General features: G+C 50.6%; 1 protein-coding gene and 1 pseudogene across 1 annotated transcript in view; one reads left to right on the top strand and one right to left on the bottom strand.

Moving 5' to 3' along the window:
* The window catches only part of LOC136570728 (uncharacterized), a 2,607,743-nt pseudogene that overhangs the window by 1,838,165 nt on the left and 742,154 nt on the right, over positions 1-27,424 (top strand).
* The window catches only part of LOC136570729 (uncharacterized), a 2,347,277-nt gene that overhangs the window by 1,689,944 nt on the left and 629,909 nt on the right, over positions 1-27,424 (bottom strand).

Below are 27,424 nucleotides of genomic sequence, written 5' to 3'. Positions count from 1 at the left end.
CCAATCATTTCCCCCCAAACTCCCAAGAAAATCTACCAAAGATCAAAAAAGCCACCCCCAAATCCCCAAAAACCCTCTCAAAACCCCAAAATCCCCACAAATCCCCCCAGACTCAGTGGGGCCGTCCTGGATCGGGGGGCACCGGCCGGTGGAACAGGAGCCACTTCAGGGGGCCCTGGGAGCTTTTTGGGGAGGGGGCACCATGGGAGACCCCCAAAAACCGGGGGAAGGGGGGGGAACCCCTGCAGTGCCCCCTTCCCCCGAAACCCCCAGAGCCCGGTTCAGGGTGGGCCTGGGACCCCCCGGGACCCCCAAATCTCCCCCAGGACCCCCAGAGCCCCCCAGGGTTGGCCCAGAACCCCCCTGAGAGCCCCCAGACCCCAATGGGGCCCAGCCCAGGATGTCCCCTGAGACCCCCCACAGACCATTCCCAAGACCCCACCCAGGACCCTCCAGACCCCTCCCCAAACCCAACTCAGGCTCCCCCAGCCCCTCCCCAGATCCCGCCGGGACCTCTCCCCAAAACCCCCAAACCCCCCCCACCAGACCCTCTCCCAAAACCCTTCCAGACCCCCCAAAGCCCCTCCCAAAACCTCCAAAACCCTCCTAGGACACCCCCAGGACCCCCCAGAGCCCTCCCCAAATTCCCCCAGGACCATCCCAACACCCCCAGACCCTCCCAAGACCTTCCTACGACCCCTCCCAAAAACCCCCTCAGACCCTCCCACGACCCCCCCCCCTCCCGAGACCCCTCTTAGGACCCATCCGCACCCCCCAGGTCCCCCCACAGTGCCCCAGGACCCCTCCCCAGACCCCCCCAAACCCCCGGACCCCTCCCCAAAGCCCCCCCAGACCCCCCGGACCCTCCCCCGCCCCCCCCCGATCCCCTCTCAGGCCCCTCCCGCTCCTGTCCCGAGCCCGGGGGCTCCCGGCGGCGGCGGGGAAGGGGGCGCCGCTTCTGGCTCCCCTCTGATTGGCTGGGACGGCGAGGGGGAGGCGGGCCTTGCTGAGGGGAGCCGCGCCGTGATTGGTTAGTTCGGGACGTGCAGCGCGCTGATTGGTTGGTTCGGGGCGGGGCGCGCCGCCATTGCTGGGAGCCCGCACACGCGGTGGAGGCGCGAGATTGAGGGTATAGTGGAGCTGAGGTGAGGCCGGGGGCAAACTGGGGGGGCTTGGGGCGGGTCTGAGGGGAAATTGGGGATTTTTGGGGGCATCGACGGGAAACACGAGGGTGTGCTGTGGGTTTGGGGGGAATGAGGGGGTCTGAGGTGGCTTTGGTGGGTCTGAGGTGGCTTTAGGGAGCTTTGGGGGAAGCTTGAGAGCGTCTGGAGCGTTCTCAGGTGGGTTTAGGGGGAACTGAGAGGAATTGGGAGAGTCTGAGGGGATTTTGGGGGATGGCGAGAGGAACTGGGGGGTTGTGAGTGGATCTGGGGGGGTTTTGAGGTGGGTCTTGAGAAATTTGGGGGAGTCTGAGGCGGTTTCTTAGGGTTTGGGGGGGATTGAGGGGTCTGAGGGGGATTTGGGGCAGTCTGATGGATTTGGGGGCGTCTCAGGTGGGTCTGGGGTGAATTTTGGGGGGAAATGGGGGGGTCTGAGAGGCCTGGGGAGGTTTTGAGGGTCTTCGGGAGGGTTTGGGGGTCCAGAGTGGTCCTGGGCCAACCTTGGGGGGCTCTGGGGGTCCTGGGGGAGATTTGGGGGTCCCGGGGGGTCCCAGGCCCACCCTGAACCGGGCTCTGGGGGTTTCGGGGGGAGGGGGCACAGCAGGGGTTCCCCCCCCGTTTTTGGGGGGTCTCCCATGGTGCCCCCTCCCCAAAAAGCTCCCAGGGCCCCCTGAAGTGGCTCCTGTTCCACCGGCTGGTGCCCCCTGATCCAGGACGGCCCCACTGAGTCTGGGGGGGTTTGTGGGGATTTTGGGGTTTTGAGAGGGTTTTTGGGGATTTGGGGGTGGCTTTTTTGGGACTTTGGGGGATTTTATTGTGAGTTTAGGAGGGGTTATTGGAGCTTTTGTGGGAGAATTACTGGGTTTTGGTGGGAGTTATGTGATTTTGGGGGATTTCATTGGGGTTGTGGGGGTTTCTTGGGGGGAGATTTAGTGAAATTGTTGGGACTATTTTAAAATTTTGCTGAGTTCCACTGGGATTCTCGGGGGTATTTGAGGGTTTTCTTGTAATTTTTGGGGATTTTATGGGGTTTTTGTGGAATTTAAGGGGGGTTTGGGGCATTCCCTGGGTTGGGGAAGGGCTGAGAGGAACCAAAATCTCCTTCAAGGCCAAATAAAACCCACTAAATCCCAATTAAATCTCTCAAAATCTCATTAGAACGCCCCAGAATCCCAATGTAAACCCACAAAATCCTTTGAAATCCCAATAACCCCAAAAATCCTGATTAAACTCCTCAAATCCCCACAAAATGTCCCCAAAACCATCAAAAGTCCCAGAAAATCTCCCCCAAGATCCAAAGAAATCCTGGCAACACCCAAAAAACCCCACAAAACCCCCCAAATTCCACCACAAATCCCAAAAACCCCAAATCCCCAATTAATCCCTCTGAATGCCACCACAATTCCAATAAAATACCCCAAAATCTCGTAAAAATCCCAATAAAAACTCCAGAATTTCTGAGAATCCCAAAAAATCCCAACAAAATCCTAGTAAAAGCCCCAAAATTCAAAAAGAGCCACAAAAAATTCAATAAACCCCCAAATACCCCCAGAAAAACTCCCCCTCAAAATGCCAAGAAAATCCCCCAAAATCCAAACCCCCAAAATCCACAAAACCAGCCACTCCCAGTCAATCCCAGTGTGATTCCAGTCGCTCTCAATGAGATCCCAGTGTACCCCAGCATGGACTCAGCTGCTCTCACTGGGATCCCAGTGTGATCCCAGTTGCTCCCAGCATAATTCCAGATGTTCCCAGTTCCTCCCATGATGATCCCAGTTGTCCCAAGAATAGTCCCAGTCCCTCCCAGCAGGGTCCCAGTCGTGCCCAGTTGCCTCCAGGGTAGATTCAGTTTCCCCCAGCATCGTCCCAGTTGCTCCCAGCATGATCCCAGCTGTTCCCAGTGTGGTTCCAGTGCCCCCAGGATGGTTAGAGACACTCCCAGTATGTTTCAGTTACCTCAGAATGATCCCAGTCTTTCCCAGTTCCTCCCAGTTTCCTCTAGCATCATCCCAGTTTCCATCTGTTGCTCAAAGGGTGGCCCCAGTTGCTCCCAGTATGATCCCAGTTGCCCCAGTTGTAGTCTCAGTCCTCTCAGCATGGTTCCAGAACCTTCCAGCCGATCCCAGTTGCTCCCAGTGGGTCACATTTTCCTCCCAACATGGGCCCAGTAGCTCCCATTAAGCCCCAGTCAGGTTCCATTCACACCCAGTATAATCCCAGTATGAGTGTAGCCACTCCCAGTATGATCCCAGTCCCTTGCAGTCTAATCCCAGTTGCTCCCAGTCACTCCCAGTCTGATGCCAGTGCCCCCAGTGGGATCCCAGTTGCTCCCAGCATGGGCCCAGCTATTCCCAGTGTGCTTCCATCACTCCCCAATGGTTACAGACACTCCCAGGATGGTCCCAGTTGAACCCAGTTGCCCCTGCTCTAGTCCCAGTCCCTCCCCAGATGATCCCAGTCCCTCCCAGCTTGGTCCCACTCACTCCCAGTTGCCCCCAGTGTGGTCCCAGTTCTCCCCAGCATGGTCCCAGTTGTTCCCAGTGTGGTTCCAGTCCCCCCAGTATGGTTCCAGACACTCCCAGTATATCCCAGTTGCCCCCAGCATGTCTGCAGTCATTTCCAGGCACTGCCAGTGGCCCCAGTAAGGTGTCAGTTATCCCAGTATGATCCCCCAGTCATGCCCAGTATATCCCAGTTGCCTCCAGCATGCATCCAGTCCTTCCCAGTTGCTCCAGTTTGCTTGCAGCATCATCCCAGTTTCCCTCAGTTCTCCCAGTAGCCCAAAGTGTGATCCCAGTCGCTCCCTTTCAACCCCAATATGATCCCAGTAAGCTCCAGTTTGATCCCAGTCACATGCCAGCCCTCCCAGTGTGCTCCCAGTATAATCCCAGTTGCTTCCAAAGTCTCCCAGTATGGTCCCAGCTGCCTCCAGTGTGGTTCCAGTTGCTCCCTAGATCAGCCCAGTCAGTCCCAGTATGATGCCATTTGCTGCCAGCGTGCTCCCAGTTGCTCCCAGTCAGGCCCAGTCTGGGGGATGATGTGCAGGGTGTGCTCCCAGTCCCTCTCAGATCCTCCCAGTATTAGTCCAGTCCCTCCCAGTATGATCCAGAGATGAGCCCAGTGTGCTCCCAGTCCCTGCCAGTATGAACCAGTTGTGCTCCACATGGTTCCAGTTGCTCTCTTTCACCCTCACTTTTGTTCCAGTCACTCCCAGTATGTCCCAGTGTAGCCCAGTTCCCTCCAGCATCTTTCCAGTTCCTTCCAGTATGATCCCATTTGCTCCCAAGCACTCCCAGTCAGCCTCAGGGTAGTGGCACTCACTGCCAGAATGATCCCAGTCAGCTCCAGCATGATCCCAGTTCATCCCAGTATAATCCCAGCAGTTTCCAATCACCCCCAGCAGGCTCCCAGTCACTCCCAGTTCCTCCCAGTTGGTCCTAGCATGATCCCAGTTGCTCACAGCTGCTCCATCACAGTCACTCCCAGTATATCACATTTGCCCCTAACGTGGTCTCAGTTGCCTCCTGCAGGCTCCTACTCTCTCCAGTATGATCCCAGTATGATCCCAGTGTCCATCAGTGCAATCACAGTCTGCCCTGGCATGGCAGTATGATCCCAGTATGATGTCAGTACAAACCCAGTCCCGTCCCAGCATCATACCAGTATAATATCAATAGAAACCTAGAATTGTCCCAGTCACTCCAGTATGATGCCAGTATATTCCCAGTCAACCCCAGTACGATCCAAGTACACAGCCAGTACATCCCCAATACACTCCCAATATGATCCCAGTATGATCCCAGTTTGATGTCAGTACAAAGCCAGTACAGCCCCAGTCACTCCCAGTACGATCCCAGTGCAGCCCAGTCCCTGGCAGTGCTGCCACTGCTGGGATCCCCCAGGCCTGTGTGCGTTCCCCCCTGGCGGATGTGCCGAGAGGAGCCCCAAGGGCTGGCAGTGGCCAGGCAGGGTCCCCAGCAAGGCCCAGTTTGGATGTGCAGCCCCCAGTTTGCCCAGTTTGCCTCTCCTTTGGCCCGGGCCGGCTTCCCCCCGCCCGCAGCGGCTGGGAGCAGCCGAGAGCCCCGCGCTGCCCATGCCGACCTGTCCCGGCTCCATCGCCGCTGCTGCCGCGGGCTGCGAGGGCTGCGGGAACGGGGCACCGAGGGTGTGGCTGCTGCTGGGGGAGGAGGAGGAGGGAGGGAAGGGCAGGGATGGAGGGGGAGGAGGAGGCGGGGTAAGGGGGGAGGAGGAGAAGAAGGAATGGAAGGGGCGGGATGGAAAAGGAGATGGGGGTGGGGATAAGACAGGGGAGGAGGAGGAGGGGGGATGGAAGGGGCGGGATGGAAGAGGAGCAGGAGGTGGGGATAAGACAGGGGAGGAGGAGGAGGGGGGATGGAAGGGGCGGGATGGAAGAGGAGCAGGAGGTGGGGATAAGACAGGGGAGGAGGAGGAGGGGGGATGGAAGGGGCGGGATGGAAGAGGAGCAGGAGGTGGGGATAAGACAGGGGAGGAGGAGGAGGGGGGATGGAAGAGGAGGAGCGGGAGGAGAAAGAGCAGTGAAGGAGGCGGGGTTAGGGGGGAGGAGGAGAGGGAGGGGAGATAGGACAGAGGAGGAGCGGGAGGGGAGATAGGACAGAGGAGGAGCGGGAGGAAGAGGAAGGACAAAGGCGGATCAAGGCTGAGCTGCGGGAGCCACGCGGTCTCGATCCCTGCCTGAGTTCGCAGCCCCCACCTGTGGGATCATCGCCCCCCCCCCCATGGCGCAGGTGAGCGGGGAGGGGGAGCCCGGCCCGGATATCCCGGGGGGTCCCTGGGTTGGGTTTTTGGGGGGATGTTTGGAGAATGAAGAAGTCCAAGGCTGAGCGGAAAAGGCCCCTCGGGGGGACATCGGCGGGTGGCGGTGGCGGCTGCCGGCAGAGGCAGCCTGGAGGAGCAGAGCCCTGTGTCCCCCAGGAGGCCAAAGTGGGGAGGCCAGAGAGGGGGGAGCGCCGCCATTGGCGGGAGCCTCAAGAGCCTGGAGAGGGGCAGGGGGGACTCCTTGGAGCCGCTGCAGCCCAGAGCAGAGAATGAGGGGAGAAGGGAGCCCGGGAGCCCAAACAGCCCCGGCATCCCGAAATGGGGAGAGCCAAGAGGGGGCAGTGCGTCCCCAGAGACGGCCTGGGGGGATCTCGATGCCCTTGCCTGTGGCACGGAGGCAAATCCCATGCTGTCCTTGTCCTTCCTCGCCCAGAGCAGGAGCTGAGCATGGAGAGCAGGGAGGACAAATGCCCGTGGCAGAACCTGGTGGCAGAGGCCGTTTTGAGCGGCTCCACGGCGCAGGAAGCCAACGGGGAGGAAAAGTCCCGGAGATGCCGCTCGAGGAGGGGCTGCAAACGCAGATGGCGGGGATGTGAGGGGGAAAGAGCCAGCCTGGGCGGGGAAGGCGGCCAGAGATGGAGCCAGAGCTCCGAGCTGGTGCTCCATGAGCAGTTCCATGATGGGGAGAAGCCCCACACATGCGTGGAGTGTGGGAAGAGCTTCAGGTGGAACTCCAATCTGATCAGGCACCAGAGGATCCACACTGGGGAGAGGCCCTACGAGTGTGGGGAGTGTGGGAAGAGCTTCACCTGCAGCTCCAGCCTGATCAGCCACCAGAGGTCCCACACTGGGGAGAGGCCCTACGAGTGTGGGGAGTGTGCGAAGAGGTTTCAGACCAGCTCCAGTCTCTTCCGGCACTATCGGATTCACACAGAGGAGAGGCCCTTCCAATGCCCCGACTGCGGGAAGGGATTCAAGTACAACTCCGACCTTGTCAAGCACCAGCGCATCCACACGGGGGAGAGACCCTACGAATGTGATAAATGCAGGAAGAGGTTTCAGACCAGCTCCAGTCTCCTCCGGCACTATCAGAGTCACACAGATGAGAGGCCATTCCAATGCCCTGACTGTGGGAAGGGATTCAAGTACAACTCCGACCTTGTCAAGCACCAGCGCATCCACACAGGGGAGAGGCCCTACGAGTGTGATAAATGCAGGAAGAGGTTTCAGACCAGCTCTGATCTCCTCCGGCACTATCGGATTCACACAGAGGAGAGGCCCTACCAATGCCCCGACTGCAGGAAGGGATTCAGGCAGAACTCCACCCTCGTCATCCACCGGCACATCCACACCGGGGAGAGGCCCTACAAGTGTCCCCAGTGTGGGAAGAGCTTCTCCAGGAGCTCTAACTTGACCCAACACCAACGGAGGCACCGGTAAGGGAAGCCCTGCGAGTGCCCCGAGTGTGGGAAGAGCTTCGTGCGCTGCTCCAGCTCCATCCCCCACTGGAGGAGGCACTTTGGGCACAGCCCTGGTCACTCACATTCCCTGTGATCCATGTTGGGAACACACCTGGCTGCTTGCCCTTTGGTTTGGCCTGAATTTTTTTCTCTTCTCCATCTCTCTCTACTCCAAAAGCCAAGAGGGATGGATCTGTCACTTCAAAACCACTCAAATCCCACTGAAAATAACTGAATTTTAACCCAAAAAGGCTCAATCCTACCTCAAATTCCTTGTTCCCTCCTCAAAAAAAACTCAATCCCATGCCAAACTCTCCATTCCACAGCCACCAGGGTGAGATGGGGTTAGAAGGGGATTGGGAGAAGTGGGATCTCAATTTGGAGCAATGGGATGGGGATTGTGTGGGGCTGGGTGTGTGGGATGTATTTGATAGCAAATAAAACTTTCAGAGTTAGTGATTTCTGTGCCATTTATTTTCAGTCAATTCTGTTTGCAGAGTGCCACCTTCTCAGCTGATTTAATTCCTATAAAAATCCCATTTTTTAAATCATCTAACCCAAACAGTCCAAAAACCAATATTGAAATAAAACCACCCACACACAATTAATCTTTTGAAAATAATTTTAATTTTTCAAGAGTACTTAAGGATGTTATTAAAGTTTAATTGTTTGGTTGAAATATCTGAGAAATTATAGTGGTGTTTGGTTTTGTGTTTAGTGTATTTGTAATATGAATTGTTTAACTAAGAGGTGTTAGATTGCATGTTAGTTTCTTTAGATATTTTTAATCTGAAGTACATTAGTCATCGAGTTCTTGGAACGTAAACTAGTTTGAGGGAAAGTTTGCTGTGCATGAGGGTCTATGAATATGCACCAGGCTGATGTAAGGGGAAAGGTATTTCAGGGGATCCCCGAAGGTAACAGGGTGCTCCTGGCTGAGCACCAAGATGCACCCGGCCGTAATAACCTTTGCTCCATGGTCCTGGTCTCCCATTAAACTTTAATAAAAGTCCTTTATTAAACTGTTTACATTTTCACGGGAGAGTGAATGTGTTTTTCACAGGCAGCTTCACAGAAACTGGAAAACGTGGGGGTTCCCAGGAGTGGGCACCGCTGATCCAGGGCATGGAGGCGCTGCCTGCAATCGTCCATAACCGCCCATAAGGAGCCTCCAGGGCTTTACCCTCCATGAGCTGCAGCAGCCGTGTCGGGAAAGGTGACAAGAGCCCGTGGAATGGTGCTTGTTGCAGGCAGATTGGCCACTTGCAGCTCTTCAAAACTCCCTTCCCTGAAAAATAAAAAAAATTCAACCATTCAAAAATGTGAAAAATGCGTTTACTCTCCTGTGAAAATCTAAAAAGTTTTATAAAGAACAATGTGCGACCAGGACCATGGAGCAAAGGTTATTACGGCCGGGTGCATCTTGGCACTCAGCCAGGAGCACCCTGTTACCTTCAGGGATCCCCTGAAATACCTTTCCCCTTACATCAGCCTGGTGCATATTCATAAAGCCTCATGCACAGCAACTGGGAAGGGTTTAACAGTTTACTGGGTATATTAGCGTTCAGAAACACATAATCACCAGAATGATTATATGCAGGTGCTTTTATTGAAGAGCTCTGGGTGTCAGGGGTACCAACCCAAATCTGACTCCGACATGGGTTCAGGATGAACATGTTTTTATATTCTATCCTTATATAACTTTCATGTTAATGACTAAACTTCAATTCTTCTATTGTATACATAGATTTCAGCCAAGCATGGGCTCCTTGTGGCCCCCCTCAAACTTCTAACATAGTTTCTCATGATTCTTCTTATGATTAAACAATAATTATATTTAATTACTAAATAATCATCACATCTAACAATTATATCATTTATCATGTTCTGCTTACGCAGGTGCGATTTCACATGATCTGGCAAGCACAAAGCCTAACATTTTCAGAGTCTATTTTTGACATTTTTCCAGGGCCCCACTATCATTCTCCCCCCTTTGAAAGCATTTTCCCTTGACTATAGGTGTAAATGTTTTCACTTGATACAGTCCTTTATTTCTCAATTTATTCTTGACGTTCTTCAAGGCCATGGTTGATGTAAACGTTGTCGTGGATGCTGTCACGCACTGGAGAACCAGAAGATGGTGGGTGTGGATCTCGTGTCAGTGCCTTTATTATCTTCTGGTTCCAGGACGTTTTCTTCTGTATCTCTCCCTTTAAGATGCTGTGAACTAACCAAATTGCTAAGAATACAATTAGTAAGATTATCACACTCTTAATGACAGATTTAATCCATGAACTCACGTTCATGGAGTCTTTAAAGATTTTGCCTAGCCAGGTCGTAGTCAAATCCTTTTGCTCTTCTTGTGCTTCATGCTCTCTTTGTTTCAACTGATTGATGTCATATTCTACATCTGCAGTTACATTTGGGATGTGAACGCAGCAATGACCAACCCGTCACTTTAAAAATCCACATACTCCATGCTCTTTCAGGAGTAACAAATCTAAGGCTAATCGATTTTGTAAAGTCATTTTTGTGGTGGCTTGTAATTGTACGTTTAATTCTTTAAATCCTTCCCGGGTGACTCTTGCCAGTCTATCTACCTGACCTGTAAGTTTGTACAGCATCTTCTACTCTGATAGTTTGCTGTAGGACCAAGCAAAGACTCTCGGGCCCACCCAAATTTCACTCCACCAGAGGGTTCTTGCCAAGTGTCATCTGGATTTTCATTGTCTAGAACTTCTCGTCTTGCTCTTATCTGCACAAGTTCATGTTTTCCATTAAATGGGGACTTTTTCCAAATTGGACATGAGGTTGGGAGGCCTAAAGTAATTTCCTTTACTTTCCCATCTACAGGCAGATGTGTTGTCCAGGTGCCATAGCTTGCTGCCCATACAAATTGTCCTGGACTTTGAACTGTACTCCTGGTACATCCTACAACTGCTTTATAATTCACTCTGCCTTGTTTATGTTTGATCCCTCTGCAAGCACAGCCAGTTTGTAGGGCTATTGCCAGGGGTGGCATCTGCTTTATCTCTGCATCATCCGAAGTGCAGTCATAAGTTTTATTACATGCCCACCAACTTACTTTGTCTGCCCTCGTTCTGCTACTGGTGGCAGTGTTTGTTACTGCTGGATCTGTTTCATTCTCGAGGCCTTCCCACTTAATGCACCAAGGGGTGTTTGCCATACATTGGAATCTTTGAAGGATACTCACAGACCACGCACTCTCCCAAGGCTCTGTCTGACCTTTCTGATCCTTGGCCTCACACTTCCATACCAGAGTGGTTTCTGTAACATTTTCTATAATCTTTTTATAGTGTGGCAAATAGCATTGCCATTGTGTGATGCCTCCTGATTCTCCCATAGGGGTTCCTAGTGTGCCATCACTTAGAATACAGTCTTTCTGGCCCATGGGTCTCATCCATGTTCCTATTTTCTCCCAAGTTTCCTTGACTACTTGCCTCGACTCAGGTACCTGTTTGCATGCAATTGTTTTGTTGTTTTGTATTTCAGGTAGTTTTGATGTTACGATTCCCCAATTTACTGGGTCTCCTGCTGCCTTTGGTATTGGCAGACAGGCAGTTATTCTACAGGTGTTTTGCATTTTGGCAAAGGCTTTGACTAATCCAATCATTACATTCTCAGCCTGAACTGCATTAGAAACCTTTATCACCTGTGTTTCTGCTTGTACCTCTCTCTTCATTCTAGAATGAAGAGTGTTTAGTTGATCTTTTTGCATTCCACATCCCAAAGACATTAATGACCATAACTTTGGCACAATTACTGATAGCATTCTCAAAGTAATTAAACACATCTTATCTGCAGCCTTGTTGGTTCCACAGTTTACACAGTCCGTGATCCAGGATGGATTTTCTTCACTCGGGTGTAGTGAATCCAGGGGTCCACGCCGGCTACTTTGGCTGCTGTAAAGGTGGTCAGCAGTACCTGGTGGGGCCCACTCCACTTTTCTTTCAGCGGTTCTTCGTTCCAGTTCTTGATGTACACCTCGTCTCCTGGATGTATGTTATGAACTGGGTTCTCGAGAGTCAGCGGTCTATTCCACACGAGGTTGCTCCGGAGCCGAGCTAAAGTTTTCCTGAGAGACAGAACATAATTATACACTTCCTGCTTTCCTGTGACGTGCACATTAGGGTTAGGCTCAGGAGATTCACATGGTTTCCCGTGCAATATCTCATAAGGACTGACTGACATCCCACTCCTAGGCTTTATCCGAATCCTCAACAGTGCTATTGGCAAAGCCTGGGGCCACTGCAATTTGGCTTCTTGGCATATTTTACTGATTTGCCTCTTTAGTGTCTGATTCATCCTCTCTACCTGTCCACTTGACTGGGGTCTCCATGGTGTGTGGAGGTCCCAAGTTATCCCCAGCAATCTACTTACCTCTCTTACTACTGTAGCTATGAAATGGGGCCCCCTGTCTGATGATACCCTAGGGGCACCCCGAACCTGGGAATAATCTCCTGTAGTAACCACTTTACTGTTTCCTTTGCTTGGTTGGTGCGACAGGGAAGGGCTTCTGGCCACCCAGAGAATGTGTCAACCCCCACTAACAGGTATTTGTATCCTCGAGTTCTTGGCAAGTCTACAAAATCTACCTGCCAATAGTCTCCTGGCTCTATTCCTATCCGAATTCTTCCTAGCTGTGCTTGTTGTCTAGCAACTGGGTTGTTTTTCAAGCAGATATCACACTTTGACATTACTGATTTTGCCATTGTTAACATCCATACCGAAATTAAACTCTGCTTTAGCAATTTTACCAATGCCTCTGCTCCCCAATGACATTCGTTATGTTTAATTTGTAGAACTTCTCTCATTATGAAGGGGGTACCACTATCTGTCCTTGTGCAGTCACATACCATCCTTCTGAGTTCTTTTGTGCATTTAGCAAATGTGCCGGTCTCTCATCTTCTACTGAATATTTTGGTTCTGGAGGCAAATTGAATTGGGATACATTAAGCTTTAAAGGTATCAGTGCCATTGTTGTTTGCACCTCTCGAGCAACCTGTCGGGCTGTCCAGTCTGCCTTTCGATTTCCCTCGCAGATTTTGGAGTTTCCTGATTGCTGTGCTTTACAGTGTATGATTGCCACTTGTTCAGGTTTTTGTACTGATTTTATCAATTGCAGGACTGCATCCTGATGTTTAATGTGCATACCCAGAGAAGGACAATAGTCCTCTTTCTTTCCACAGTGCTCCGTGTACATGCACCACTCCAAAAGCATATTTTGAGTCAGTCCAGATATTTACCTTTTTCCCTTCACTTAATTCTAGTGTCCTGGTTAAAGCAACCAGTTCTGCCTTCTGGGCAGATGTATTTGGTGGTAATGCCTTTGCCTCCACTGCTGTACTGACTGTTGTTACCGCATACCCAGCGTATCTGGTTCCATTTTCCACGAAGCTGCTCCCATCTGTAAACAGCTCCCACTCTGGCTGCTCTGGTGGGACGTCTTTCAGGTCTTCTCTTGCTGAGTAGGTGTACTCTATTACCTCCACACAGTCATGCTCTAATGGGCCTTCTTCACTTGTGGTACCTGGGAACAAAGCTGGATTCAAAAGGTTAGTTGTTAGTCCTAGTGCTAGGCGCAGCCTTTCATGGACAAACAGCTGAAAATCTTTAGACAGATCAGGTAACCCTAATGCTGGAGCAGTTGTCAGTGCTTCCTTTAATTTTAGGAAGGCTTCTTTCTGTGGCTTGTCCCAGGTGAATGGCTGCATCTTCTGAGCTTCACACAGGGGTTTCGCAATCAGTCCATAGTCCATGATCCACAGGCGACACCATCCTGCCATCCCCAGGAAGACTCGCAGCTCATGTAGATTCTGGGGCTCTGGAATAGCACAAATAGCTTGGATACGGTTAGTGCCTAGTTTTCGTTGCCCTTGTGAAATTTCACATCCCAGGTAGATCACAGTCTGTTGGGCAATTTGTGCCTTTCCTCTGGGTACTTTATAGCCTCCCATTCCCAGTGAATTTAAAATCTCAATGGTTACCTTTATACAGGTTGCTTTTCTTCTGTAGCTATCAGTATATCATCAACATACTGCAACAACAGGTATTGGTCTCTTGGTACTTGCCCACTCTCGGTCCAAATCTCCAGCTCCTTTGCCAGTTGGTTTCCGAATAGGGTCGGCGAGTTCTTTTATCATGTCCAGGTGAGCTGGGTCTTTCTCCCATTCCCTGGGTTTTCCCACTCACAGGCAAACAGTTTCCTACTTTCTTTGTCAAGGGGGATGCAGAAAAAGGCATCTTTTAAATCAGTTACCTAAACCACTTATATATCTCCTTTACGGCTGTCAGCAATGTGTAGGGATTTGTTACCACTGAATAAATGTCCTTTGTTATTTTATTTATTGCTCTCAAATCCTGCACTAATCTATATTCACCATTTGGCTTCTTTATTGGAAATATTGGTGTATTAAATTCTGATTCACATTCTTCTAGAATTCGGTATTTCGAGAACTTATCAATAATTTTTACTATCACTTGCCATGCTTCTGGTTTTATGGGATATTGTTTGACTTGTAGAGCCCTCGCCCCTTCTTTTAACTCTACATGCACTGGTTGTGCCAATTTAGATTTCCCTGGTATATCTGTCTCCCATACAGAGTGAATCAATGCATCTCCTACCTCTCTAGGGATAGAGGGAACAGGTTTTTCTTTGATCATTAAAATCTGTCCCATCTTTGATTCAGATATTTTCATTATAAGCTCCCCATTTTCAAAGGTTATTACCACATCAAGTTTTGCTAGCAAATCTCTCTCTAAAAGCGGAATTGGACACTCAGGTATGTATAGGAATTCGTGTGTTATAACTTTGTTCCCAAAACACAAATCTAGGGGTTGCAAGAATGGCCGTTTTTCCTCTTTCCCTGTAGCGCCGACTATTGTTGTTTCCTTGTCCCCAATTTGTCCTTGCAAATCATTCAATACTGAGTAAGTAGCTCCTGTATCTATTAGAAATTTGACCTCTTTATGTCCTAATTGTTTATTTATAACAGGTTCCTTAACTTGTTCTACTTGCTCTGTGTCTAGTCAGCTGGTATACTCCCCCAAAACCATCCCCTTGGTAACCTGCTGGCACTGATTGCCCTGGTGAAACTGGTTGTTCAAGTCTGGACATTGTCTCTTCCTGCTGAACTTCATATAGTTTAGACCAATTTATAGTTTTGGGCACAGCATTCTGAACTCCTATTTGGATCCACTCTTGATATTTCCGTAGTCTCCCCACATCGCAAAATAAATTAGGGTCCCAATTTGGATCCTCAATTGGGAAATTCTCATTTCAATTCCCTGTTACAAGTCTGTTTCTGATATCCTCTCTTACCCTTTCTTTGTCTGTCTTAAGTACCATCTCTTTCTCAGTAGAATCCATCAAAGTATCTAATATTAATATATTAGATATATTAATATACTATATATAATTATATACATATATATATATAAATACATATATAATATGTTCATATACATATTATTGTATGTCATCCCAGTCAGGATTTTGAGTTTTTTATAACCATTTTTAATACTCATGCCATTTTATCAGGATTTTCTCTATGAATTCTGGCTGATTGTTTCCAAATATCTAAATCTGCAGGAGAGAAAGGCACTTTTATTAATACTGGCCCTTCCACTCCTACACTTTGTTGCAAGGGGGCAATTACAGTCCGTTTTTGTCTGCCTATGTCTTTTCTATCCATAACTGGGGCAAGGTTAGACCGACTCCTGGTTCTGTGGGCTACCCCATTGTTGATTCTCTCTCTCTCCTTTCTAACCACAGTTAGGTTTTGCTCATCTTCCGAGGAAGAGGGATCAGGTGACGATGGGAGAGGAGAATAAAGAGGGAAGGGTGTACTAGACGAGACAGGTTCAGGACTAGGTGGGGTAGGAGCAGGCAGTGGGATAGGGACAGATGGAACAGGTGGGATAGGGTTAGGTTCTCTTGTTCCTATTGGAGCTACCTGTAAATCAATATCTGTATAATTTTCCCTACTCAGGCTTTCTTTCAACGCCAAGTTTTCTAAACAACGTTCCTCACAAACCCCACACTTATTGCTTGCAGTTGTTTTAACCATCATTAATCCACATTCATCCTGCCATTCTGGCTTTCCCCGTAAATAGAAAAACAAATCAACATATGGAACCTCATCCCATTTTCCTTCTTGTTTACACAATGACAGTAACTGTGAAATAGTGTTACATTGCAGAGTACCGTATTTTGGCCATTTGTCACCATTCTCCAAGGCATATTCTGGCCACCATGTCTTACAATAATCAATCAACTTAGCTTTACGTAATTCTTCCCCAAAATTACCCTGTTTCCAATGTGCTAATAAGCACCCCAAAGGAGAACTTTGCGGGATAGAGGTGTTGCCGCCCAAAATCCCTTTAAGTTTCTCCATTCCAAATATACCACAAATTGCTGAACCCGCAACGCTTTCGCAATTGTCTTATGGAACGGCGCCTGGGCTTGTACCAGCAGGAATTCCTTTAGCCCAGCCAAGCGTAGCTTTCGCTGCGTCTCATTGGCAGGCACCCAAACCAAAGTAAAAAGCACCTTACCTTTCTCCCAGGGCTGTTGCGAGCGGCAGAAGCAATCGTGGCCGATCGAGCTCCCCGAGAATCCCTCGGTGCCGGCTGGAGCGCGGTCGAGTCGCGAAACTCGCTCAGCAGCACCCGCAGGGTCCCATCCGGGGTCGCCAAAATGTTAGCGTTCAGAAACACATAATCACATCAGCGATTATATGCGGTGCTTTTTATTCAAGAGCTCTGGGAATCGGGGTAGTTTCCACCCAAATCTGATTCCGACCATACATTCGAGGTGAACGTGTTTTATCCTCTATTATTACATAACTTTCATGTAATTATTAAACTTATATTCTTCTATTGTATGCACAGATTTCAGCTAAACATAGCCCCCTTTAAATTTCCAACATAGTTTCTCACGATTCTTCTTATGGTTATATAATAATTATATTTAATTACTAAACAATCACCACATCTAACAATTATATCTTTTATCATACTGCTTACGCAGGTGCAGTGATCTGAGAAAACACAAAGCCCAATATTTTCAAAGACGATTTTTAACATTTTCCAGGGCTCCATTATCACTTTTATTTCTTGTGGGAAAAAACCCTCCATCTGAACCAGGCACTTATGGTCAAAATTGGGCAACTGCCTCTGGAATTCATTATATCCAAGGATAGCTCCCAGACAAAAGCTGCCAGGAGTGACAAGTCTGGCTGGCCTTGGCTTCCTGAGGGCTGGCCCTCATCTGCCTCTGAAACACTGGGGCTGGGTGCTTTCCTTCCTTATGAAAAGAGCTCTTCTTCCTGTCCAGACACCCACAGCCAAAACTGAGATTCCCCCTCCAAAATGCCCAATGTCCAAGGAAAGCCCCGAGACAAAAGATGCCAGGAGAGACAGGGCTGGCTGGCTTGGCCTGAGGGTGGCCACCTCTCATCTTCTTCCTAAACACTTGGACTTTGTGCTTTACTTTCCTATGGGCAAAACCACCCATCTTGACCATGGCCAAAACTGGGATTCCACCTCCAAAACTCCGTACATCCAAGGATTGCTCCCAGGTGAAAGCTGCCAGGACAGACAGGTCTGGCTGCCCTTGGCCTCCTGGGGGTGCCTCTCCCCTGCTGTCCAAACACTGGGGCTGGGTGCTTTCCTTCCTATGGAAAAGAACCGTCCTTCTTATCCATGCAGAAATGGCCGAAATTGGGGTTCCACCTCCCAAATTCCCGATATCCAAGGGTTGCTTTCAGACAAAAGCTGCCAGGACAGAGAGGTCTGGCTGGCCTTGGCCTCTGATGGCCGCCTTTCATCTGCCCCTGAGACACCACCGGTGTTCTGTGCTTTCCTTCCTATGGAAAAGAACCATCCTTCTCCTCCAGTGTCCATGTCTGAAATTGGGATTCCACCTCTGAAATTCTCAATATCCAAGGGTTGCTCCCAGGCAAAATCTGCCAGTACCGTCAAGGCTGGCTGGCCTGGGCCTCTGGTGGCTGCGCCTGCAACAGTGGGGCTGGGTTCTTTCCTTCCCATGGAGATCCCTGGGACACTGTGGGGACCTCATACAACCAAGGGGATCATTGTGGCACCACTGGAGCCCATGGAACCAAGGGGATCATTGTGGCACCTCTGGAGCCCATGGAACCAAGGGGATCATTGTGGCACCACTGGAGCCCATGGAACCAAGGGGATCATTGTGGCACCTCTGGAGCCCATGGAACCAAGGGGCCATGGTGACACAGAGGGGCTCCATGGACCCAGAGACCATTGTGGCTCTGTGGGGCCTGATGGAACCATGGAGACCATTCCAACCTTCAGGGCCTCGTGTCACCAAGGGGGCATTATGACACCTCAGGGCCCCATGGAAGCAAGGGACCATTGGGACACTGTGGGACCCCATGGAACCCAGGGAACATGGAACAGCTCTGGCTGGCTTGGCCTCCCAGGGGCCACCTGACAGCTCTGGCTGATCTTGGGGTGTCAAGGGCTGCCTCTCATCAGCTCCTGGAGCACTGGGGCTCTGTGCTTTCCTTGCTGTGGAAAAGAGCTGTCTGACTTTTCAGATGCCCATTGCCAAAACGGGTACTCTGCCTAAAATAATTCCCTCTATGCAAGGGTATCTCACAACACAAAACCTGCCAGGTCTGGCTGGCCTTGGCCTCTGGTGGTCACTTCTCATCTGCCCCTGAAACAGAGGGGCTCTTTCCTTCATTCCTATGGAAAAGAACCAGCCTTCTTTTCCAGGGACCATGGCCAAAATTAGAATTTGGCCTCCCAAATTCTGTATATCCAAGGATTGCTCCCAGTCAAAAGTAGCCAGGACAGACAGGTCAGGCTGGCCCTGTCCTCTGGTGATTTCTTTAGACCCTGAGCTGAATGTTTTCATTTGGAAACACTTTGGAGAGGGCCCAGAGATGTCCCAAGGAGGGGTTTGGAGGCCTTGGGCCCATGAGCACTGTATAGGGACAAAGGAGCTCTGTGCTCAGTGAGGTGGAGCCTGAGGAGAGTGGAGCAGAGCCATGAGAGTGTTTAAAGAGCGATTTCAGGGATGGTGGATCCCTTTGACATAGTGGAAAACAGGCAGAGAGAGAAAGAATTAACGCCAAGGGCAGCTGGGGAGGCCCAGAGTGGCTGCAGGAGAAAGGAATTTCCCTGTCAGGGCAGGGCTGTGGTGCAGCACGTCCCCAACAGGAGCCTGGAGCAGCCCCAGGCTTTGTGTGGGCAGGCAGGGGCAGGCAGGAGGCAGAGCTGTCAGCAAAGGAAGGGCCCAGCCAGGTGGGGCAGCCGGGGGATGCCCAGAGCCTGCAGGGACAGAGGCCAGGGCAGGGACACCGTGGGACAGCCTGGGCTGCACAGGGCACAGGGATGGGCAGCAGCTGCAAGACAGCCCTGACAGAGCCAACGTGGGCAGCACTTTGGCCATGGCTGCTGGCCCTGGGCCTGAGCCAGGAGGGGACAAGTGACCCTTGCAGGCCTGGGGCCTCATTGCCTCCTTGTCCCTGCTCAGCAGCCTGGCAGGGGCCGCCCCACGCTCCTGCCCTTGGCATTGCCCATCCCCACATGCCAGTGCCCATCCCGGGAAGAGCCCTGAGCAAGGAGGGAGGGACAGGATCTGCCTGGCCAGGCCCTGGGGCTCAGGCCTTGGCCCTTTACATTCCTGAAACAAATCCAGGTTTGCTCAGCACCAGAGACACCTTTGCCTTGTTTGTCCCCAGCTGCCATCAGTGCCTCCAGTGTTCTGCCCTCCCTGGAACCCGGGGACACTTTCTCAGCCCTGTCCCTCACAGGGATCTCTTTAAAGTACAGGAAACTTCAGTATTTCACTCTCACTCTGAGCTCTTGAGAAGTCTTTGAGCCCACTCTGAGGGACTGGGTGTGATGCAAAGAGCAGCAAAGGCCCAGAGGGTGATTAAAGTCCTTGTGCTGTGTCTGTGCTGCTGAGCTGGGCCGGGCTCCTGGCCCAGAGGCAGCTCCTGGCAAGGGCAGCAGAGCTGCAGAGAGACAGCTCTGGCCAGGAGCAGCTCCTGTGCACAGCCCAGCAGGGCTGGGGCACTGCCAGGGCCCCTCAGGGACACGAGCAAGGCACAGACAGAGCTCCCAGGGGCTCAGCACTGGCCGGGGCTGTGGGATGTCCCCGCGGGGGCTGTGTCACAGCAGCACCTCTGGGGCTGTGTCCCAGAGCCACAGAGCAGCTGGGATGGCAGCAAGGGGCTGTGTGACAGCACAGAGTGGGCTGTGGGACAGCACTGAGGGGGTTGTGACATCACAGAGCTAGCTGTGACATCAAAGAAGGCGGCTCTGTGACATCACAATGTGGGTTGTGACACAGAGTCACAGAGCAGCAGTGTGATGCCACAGAGAAGGCTGTGACATCACAGGGTGACTGTGACATCACAAATGTGCTGTGTGACATCACATAGCAGCTGAATGACATCATATGGAGGTTGTGTGACATCACAGGGCTGTGTTAATAAATCCTCTTATCTGGCTTATTATCAAGCAGTGCAAGTTAGTCCATGGGATTTACTACACTGTGTGACATCATAGGGGCAGTGTGACATCACATGGGGCTGTGTGACATCATGGGGGCGTTGTGACATCACATGGGGCTGTGTGACATCATGGGGGCTCCATTACATTACAGAGGCTGAGTGACATCACAGAGGCTGTGTGATATCACAGGAGGAGTGTGACATCATGGGGGGGGCTGTGTGACATCACAGGGGCTGTGTGACATCACAAGGGCTTTGTGACGTCACAGGGGTTGTGTGACCTCACAGGGGTTGTGTGACCTCACAGGGGTTGTGTGACAGCACAGGGGCTGTGTGACATCAGAGGGGCAATGTGACATCACGGGGGCTGTGTGAGGTCCCTGGGGAGGTCACTCTGCCCCGGCCCCCTCACAGCTCCCCCCAGGGCAGTCCAACCCTGCTTGTGCACAGCGGGGTCCCCTGTCCCCCCGGGTCCCCCCGCCCCCGGCCCCGCAGCCTCCCCCAGAGGATGTTCCACGAGATCGACCCCAGAGCCTGACACGGGGACAGGGGCCGGGGCCCTGGGGGTGCAAAGGGGGACAGGGACCCCCCGGCAGCGTCCCCGTGTCCCCCAGGGCCAGAGCCTGGGCCAGGGCTCCTTCACCCTGTTATAGATAAATATCATAATATTGGCTTTTTGCAAATATTAAAATGGATTTTATATGTGTGGTGTTAAAATAACTTTGTTCTAAAGATATAGTTTTTATTTCTGTTGTTAATTGAGCTTAGACATGGTAGTGAAATAGCTGATAGAAGTGTGCTTGTGTTAAACTGCCTGCTTGGGTGGGATAACATCCAATGCACACAGGATGAGGACACCTGTACAGATCTGCCAACTATCAGCACTCCCCGTCTGAAGGCAGAGTGCACCAAGGCCCAAAAACTGGAGGCGATAAAGAGAAGGAGCCAAAACCACAGCCAAGAAACACACATGCTCTGAAAAGGCAGACCCAAGGAGGGGCCATGTAAAATCATTCCTGGAATATGTAAAGTAGTTTATGGATATGCATGAGGCTCTATGAATATGCAGCAGGCTGATGTAAGGGGAAAGGTATTTCAGGGGATCCCCGAAGGTAACAGGGTGCTCCTGGCTGAGTGCCAAGAGGCACCTGGCCGTAATAACCTTTGCTCCATGGTCCTGGTCTCCCATTGTCCCTTATTAAACTTTGTACATTTTCACAGGAGAGTGAACGTGTTTTTCACAAATGGAATCTCAAGGAAACAAGGGTCAGTTGTTAAGCCAAGGCTCTGCTTTGACCAAGTGGGGCCTCATGGGACACAGGTGCCAAAGGGACATTGCCAGGTCTGGTAGGAACAAGGCTCCATTATTGCACAGTGTTACAGATGAGTGATGTCATAGTTGCGTCTCACAGTGAGGAGATAGATAATATGTGTGTGTTAAGATGTGTAGTGATGTTATTGTCATCTGTCCCCCATAGTCCTCTTTCCCCTCCCCTTGTAATGGCCTTGGTGGTTGGGGCATTTGGGGAGGGCAGGTTTGTCACTGGAAGGCAGGCATGGCAACACCTGCTCTCCAGTCAGGTTGCAAGAAAGCATTCTCCACCAATGGACGGCCACAAAGAGTTACCTGACAGACTTTGGGTGGGGCTAGGATTACCTGATGCAACACCAAAAGCCTAAAAGGAGGAGCAGCCAATTTGTGAAGGAGCCATGTGGCTGATAGCCACGGGGTGGGGAAGGGCTCCCAGTGCTGTGATTTCTCCTGTTTCAGTCCCTTGTTGTCATTTTTTTCAAGGTTGAATCAACCTTAAAATTTTAAAAGTAGCGGTCATGTCTCACACACAGCAAGGCCTCAGGGCACCCAGGAGAGCGGCGTGCCAATGACATCTTGGGGAACCAAGTGTCACCTGCAAACACAACGGGGCCTCATGGAAGCCAGGGGCCACTTGGATATTGCCAGGGCAGGTGGAACTCAGTGTCCATTGTGACACAGCACAGCCTCGTGGAACTCAGCAGAGCATTGGGACAGCCTGGAATCTCATGGAGCCAAGGCTCTGCTTTGGCAAAGTGGGGCCCACAGGACACAGGTGCCACTGGGACATTGCCAGCTCTTGTGGAACCCAGTGTCCACTGTGACACAGCAGAACCTCATGGGAACATGGGGGCCACTGTGACGCAATGGAATCTCATGGAAGCAAGTGTCAGTTGTGAACGCAGCAGGGCCTCACAGAACCCAGGGGCAACGGGGACCGTGCTGTGGCTCGTGGGAGCAAGGGGCCATTGTGACCCAGCGGGGCCTCCTGGAACCCAGGAGAACATTGTGGGCCCATGGATCCTCATAGAAGCACGGCCCCGTTGTGACAAAGTGCAGCATCACAATGGTCTCCTGGGTTCCAGGAGTCCTTGCTGTGTTTAGAATTGACACTTGGTTCCCCAAGATTCCATGGCATCCCTCTGTTCTCCTGTGATTTGAGGCTGTGCTGTGTCACAATGGACACTTGCTTCCTCCAAGGCTGGAGATGTCCCAGTGGCACTGGGCTTCCATGAGGCCGCGCTTTGTCACAATGGGGCCTTGGTTCCATGAGATTCCATTGTCCCACAATGGTCTCCTGGGTGCCACAAGGCCTGCCTTTGTCACAGTGGAACCTTGCTTGCACCAGCCCTGGCAATGTCCCAGTGGCACAGGGGTTCCATGAGACCCTGCCGTGTCACAATGGGCCCTTGGTTCCATCAGGTTCCATTGTGTCCCAGGGCTCTCCTAGGTCCCATGAGGCCTTGGTCTGCCACAGTGGTGTCTTGCTCCTACCAGGCCTGACAATGTCCCAGTGGCACCTGTGTCCCATGAGGCCCCACTTGATCAAAGCAGAGCCTTGCTCCCATGAGATTCCACTGTGTCACAATGTTCTGCTTGGTTTCATGAGACCTGATGTGTTGACAATTGATCCTTGGATCCTAGAGATTCCATTGCATCACGGCTGTGTCCTTGGTTCCATGAGGCCCAGCTTTGTCACAACTGGATCTTGGTTCCATGAGATTCCATTGTATCACAGTGGTGTCCTTGGTTCCATGAGGCCCTGCTGGGTCACAGTGGAGCCTTTGTGCCATTCGTTTCCATGGTGCCACAATGGTCTCCAGCATTCCATGAGGCCACGCAGCAAAAGAGTGGACCCTTGAATCCATGAGTTTCCATTCCATCAGGATGATCTCTTGCATTCCATGAGGCCCTGCTGTGTCACTAAGGAGCCTTTGTTCCATGTGTTCCCTTTGGGACACCATGGTCTCCAGCGCTCCATGAGGCTGAGCCATGAAACTCTGGGCTCTTGGTTCCATGAGATCCCACCACGGTGTCACCATGGTGTCCTGGCTCCTGCAACAATTCACACTTGGTTCCATGAGATCCCACCACGGTGTCACCATGGTCTCCTGGGTCCTTTAACAATTCACACTTGGTTCCATGAGATCCCACCACGGTGTCACCATGGTCTCCTGGGTCCTGTAGCAATTCACACTTGGTTCCATGAGATCCCACCACGGTGTCACCATGGTCTCCTGGGTCCCATGAGGCCCCTCTCTGTGTCACAGTGTTTGCCTTGGTTTCCTGAGAAGCTGATGTGTTGACAGCTGACCCTTGGTCCCCTGAGATTCCATTGCATCCCAGCGGTGTCGTTGGTTTCATAAAGCCCAGGTTTGTCACAAGGGAGCCGTGGTTTCAGGATATTCCATGGTGCCACAATGGTCTCACCACTCTCTGAGGCTGCACCGTGAAACAGTGGACACCTGGTTCCATGAGATTCCGTGGGGTAACAGTCAATTCTTTTGCTTCTTTTCTGCCAAGGTCGGGATGAAATCCCAAGACAGCATTTCTTGTTTGGACTCAGGTGTTCATTAGCTCTTGTCTCTAGAACAGTCTCATAAGCTGTGAGTTCTGCAGCACTTCGCTAACAAGGTAACATTTGAGCCCCATCTCTCTCTCTGCAAGGTCTTTTGAGGATAAACTGTTCAATGAAGAAATGACACCTAAATTATTTTTACTTTTAACCCAATAACCAATCACCCGTGCCCAACATAAGGGACGAGGAGGAGGAGGAGGAGGAGAAGGAGAAGGAGAAGGAGAAGGAGAAGGAGAAGGAGAAGGAGAAGGAGAAGGAGAAGGAGAAGGAGAAGGAGAAGGAGAAGGAGAAGGAGAAGGAGAAGGAGAAGGAGAAAGAGGAGGAGGAGGAGGAGGAGGAGAAGGAGGAGAAGGAGAAGGAGAAGGAGAAGAAGAAGAAGAAGAAGAAGAAGAAGAAGAAGAAGAAGAAGAAGAAGGCAAAGAAAAAGGATCAGCCTCCACCCTAAAACCTCCATCTTGCTTTATATATATTACTATATTCTAAAACCTTAAACTCCATGTTGTCCACCATGTGATATTACACCCTTCTATTCAAACTCCACACCCATAATCCCAGTTCCATCATTCCATTTTGGAAGCCTTCTCCACAGCCTCAGGTCAAATGCAGTGTTCTCTTGGGGGTCAGTGTCTGTCAGCTCAGAAAGTCCGAAATTCTCAGCAGCCCGGGTTCCAACAGGTAACAATGTTCTCCTGTGTTCCAGTAGGTTCCATTGGGCCCGGCTCTGTCACCATGGACACCTGGTTCCATGGGATTCCATGGGGTGACAATGTTCTCCAGTGTCACCATGGACAGCTGGTTCCATGGATTCCATGGGGTGACAATGTTCTCCAGTGTCACCATGGACACCTGGTTCCATGGATTCCATGGGGTGACAATGTTCTCCAGTGTTCCATCAGGCCCGGCTCTGTCCCCATGGACACTCGGTTCCATGGGCAGTGTTCGTGTCCCAGTGGCACCTGTGTTCCATGGCACCCCTGTCTGACCAGGGACAGTTTGTTCCAGGACATTCCATGGAGTCCCAGCGGTCACTTGGGTTCCATGCACGTGCCTGGGCAGCGGGAGCTCAGCCCAAATATCCTGGGGGTCCCTGGGCTGGTGTTTTTTTGGGGGAACCTTTGGATCTTGCAGGGCTCCAAAGCTGAGCCGCGGATCCCCTTGGGACAGAGTGGAGCATCATGGAAGCCAGGAGGCCCTGATGGAGCCAGGAGACCCTGATGGGAGCCAGGAGACCCTGATGGGAGCCAGGAGAACCTGATGGAGCCAGGAGAGCCTCATGGAGCCAGGAGACCCTGATGGAGACCAGGAGACCCTGATGGAAGCCAGGAGACCCTGATGGAGCCAGGAGACCCTGATGGAAGCCAGGAGACCCTGATGGAGCCAGGAGACCCTGATGGAAGCCAGGAGACCCTGATGGAGCCAGGAGACCCTGATGGAAGCCAGGAGACCCTGATGGAGCCAGGAGACCCTGATGGAAGCCAGGAGACCCTGATGGAGCCAGGAGACCCTGATGGAGCCAAGGCTGCAGCGGGACACAGAGGGACCTCACGGGAGCCAGGAGAGCGTTGTGAGGCTGTGGAACAATGTGGCACCGAGGTTTCACTGGGGCTTGGCAGAAGCTCCTGGAGACAAGGAAGCGCTGGGAGCCTCCGGAATCAGCGTCTGCAGGAGGATTTTCTGCTCCCTCCTGGGATGCTGGTGGACAATAAAGCCTGAGGCAGCCTCCCAAGGGTCCGGCTGTGCCACCAGCGGGGGCCACATCTGGGGGGACGCCCTGCCAGCTCTGGCCCTGCTGCTCCTCCTGGCCGGGCCTGGAGCTGCTGGGAGCCCGGGCTGGGGGAATCCTCAGGGCTGTGCAAGGAAAGGTTCAGCACAAGCAGCCCTGGAGCGAGATGTGCAGTGTGAAACACGCCAATCACTTGATTTTGAAATTGTAAAAGTTCCATAGTAATAAAATGGTTATAAAAATAGCAGTACAATTAGGGTAATAATAATTTGGACAATTTGAATTAGGACAATATGAGACAATAGAGAGAAAGGGTTATGGAGGTCTGGGTACCTTTTTCTGGGCACCATGAGCCCGAAAAGGGACACCCGTTAACAAAGGATTAACCCTTAAAAACAACAGCCTGTTGCATATTCATACACTTCATCCATGATGCATAAATTCCATTCAAACACAGGATTCTGTCTGGGCAGTGCCACCTTCTTCCTCCGAATCCAAACAGCGCCTTCGAGGCGGGAAGAAGTTCATTTCTTCTGATAAGAGGGCAATAAATTCTTTTTCTTGGAAAGATTTAGGTGTCCTGTGGCTGCTATCTCAGTGCAAGTCCTTTCTTTAAAACAAGAATCCTACATAGCATCGTTTCTATTTTAACAATTTTTATAACCTAAAACTATATTTAACACAGTACTTAAGAGAATTAATACACCAGACATATAATATTTTTATATATATATATAATATATAATATATATTATATATAATATAATTATATAATATATGATTTTAATATATGTAATATATAATATATAATGTATAATATATATAATGTATAATATATATTATATCTATAATATAGAATATATAGTATATATTATTATACATTATATATTATTATACATTATATATTTTATATATATTATTATATTATATTATATTATATTATATTATATTATATTATATTATATTATATTATATTATATTATATATATTATATATCATATATCATATATAATAATATATAATATATAACCCTATTATATATAATAATATATAATATATACATATATATTATATATAATAATATATAATATATACATATATATATATATATATAATATTCTAACACCAGACATATAATATTCATTTTAATATTTGCGAAAAGCCAATCATAAAATACATGCATTTTTCACATGCAGGCAAAGCCAGCGAGGCAGCAGAGCAAGAGAGAGAGCAGAGCCAGCAACACAACAAACGCAGCGAGAGCGAGAGAGCAAGTTTGAACAGAGCTTGCAAAGGGCAAAATCAGCTCAGACCAGGTTAGACTGAAGAACAAGGAGCACCAGGCATGGGCTGATGGTCCAGGTAAAAAGTTCCAGCGTGAGGAGGACGACAGAAGCCTTCATCAAAAGAGCACCAGAAGACTGAGGGCCGCCACAGGAGGAACGGACGCAGGCGCTGAAGCCATACACGGCTGTAAAACCTGGACACAGCTTTATGCAAATGTGAGTATGCTAATGAAGTGTTGTAATTGTGACTTTTAAATGGAGCTGAAGGCTAAAGGAGACCGAGTGGGTTTTTGCCAGAGAGATCCCCCTCGCTCCCAGTGCTGGATACACAAATCCCTGCTCTGTCTGACTGCAGAGTTTGATTTCCTCGCCCAGTTTGTCCCACTACCCCTTTCCTTCCCCTCTCCCAGTCCCATTTATGGGATTTGGGGTCATTTATGGGATTGGCGTCATTTATGGGATTGGGGTCATTTGGGGCATTTGGGGTCATTTGGGGGATTTGGGTTCTTTGTGTGCCTTTGGGGTTATTTGGGGGTTTTTTGGGGTTATTCAGGGTAAATTTTGGATAATTTGGGGTA

This window comes from Molothrus aeneus, unplaced genomic scaffold (assembly GCF_037042795.1).
Source record: "Molothrus aeneus isolate 106 unplaced genomic scaffold, BPBGC_Maene_1.0 scaffold_36, whole genome shotgun sequence".
NCBI classification, from domain to species: domain Eukaryota; kingdom Metazoa; phylum Chordata; class Aves; order Passeriformes; family Icteridae; genus Molothrus; species Molothrus aeneus.
The sequence above is the reverse complement of the archived record's forward strand: the minus strand, read 5'-3'. Positions and strand labels throughout refer to the sequence as shown.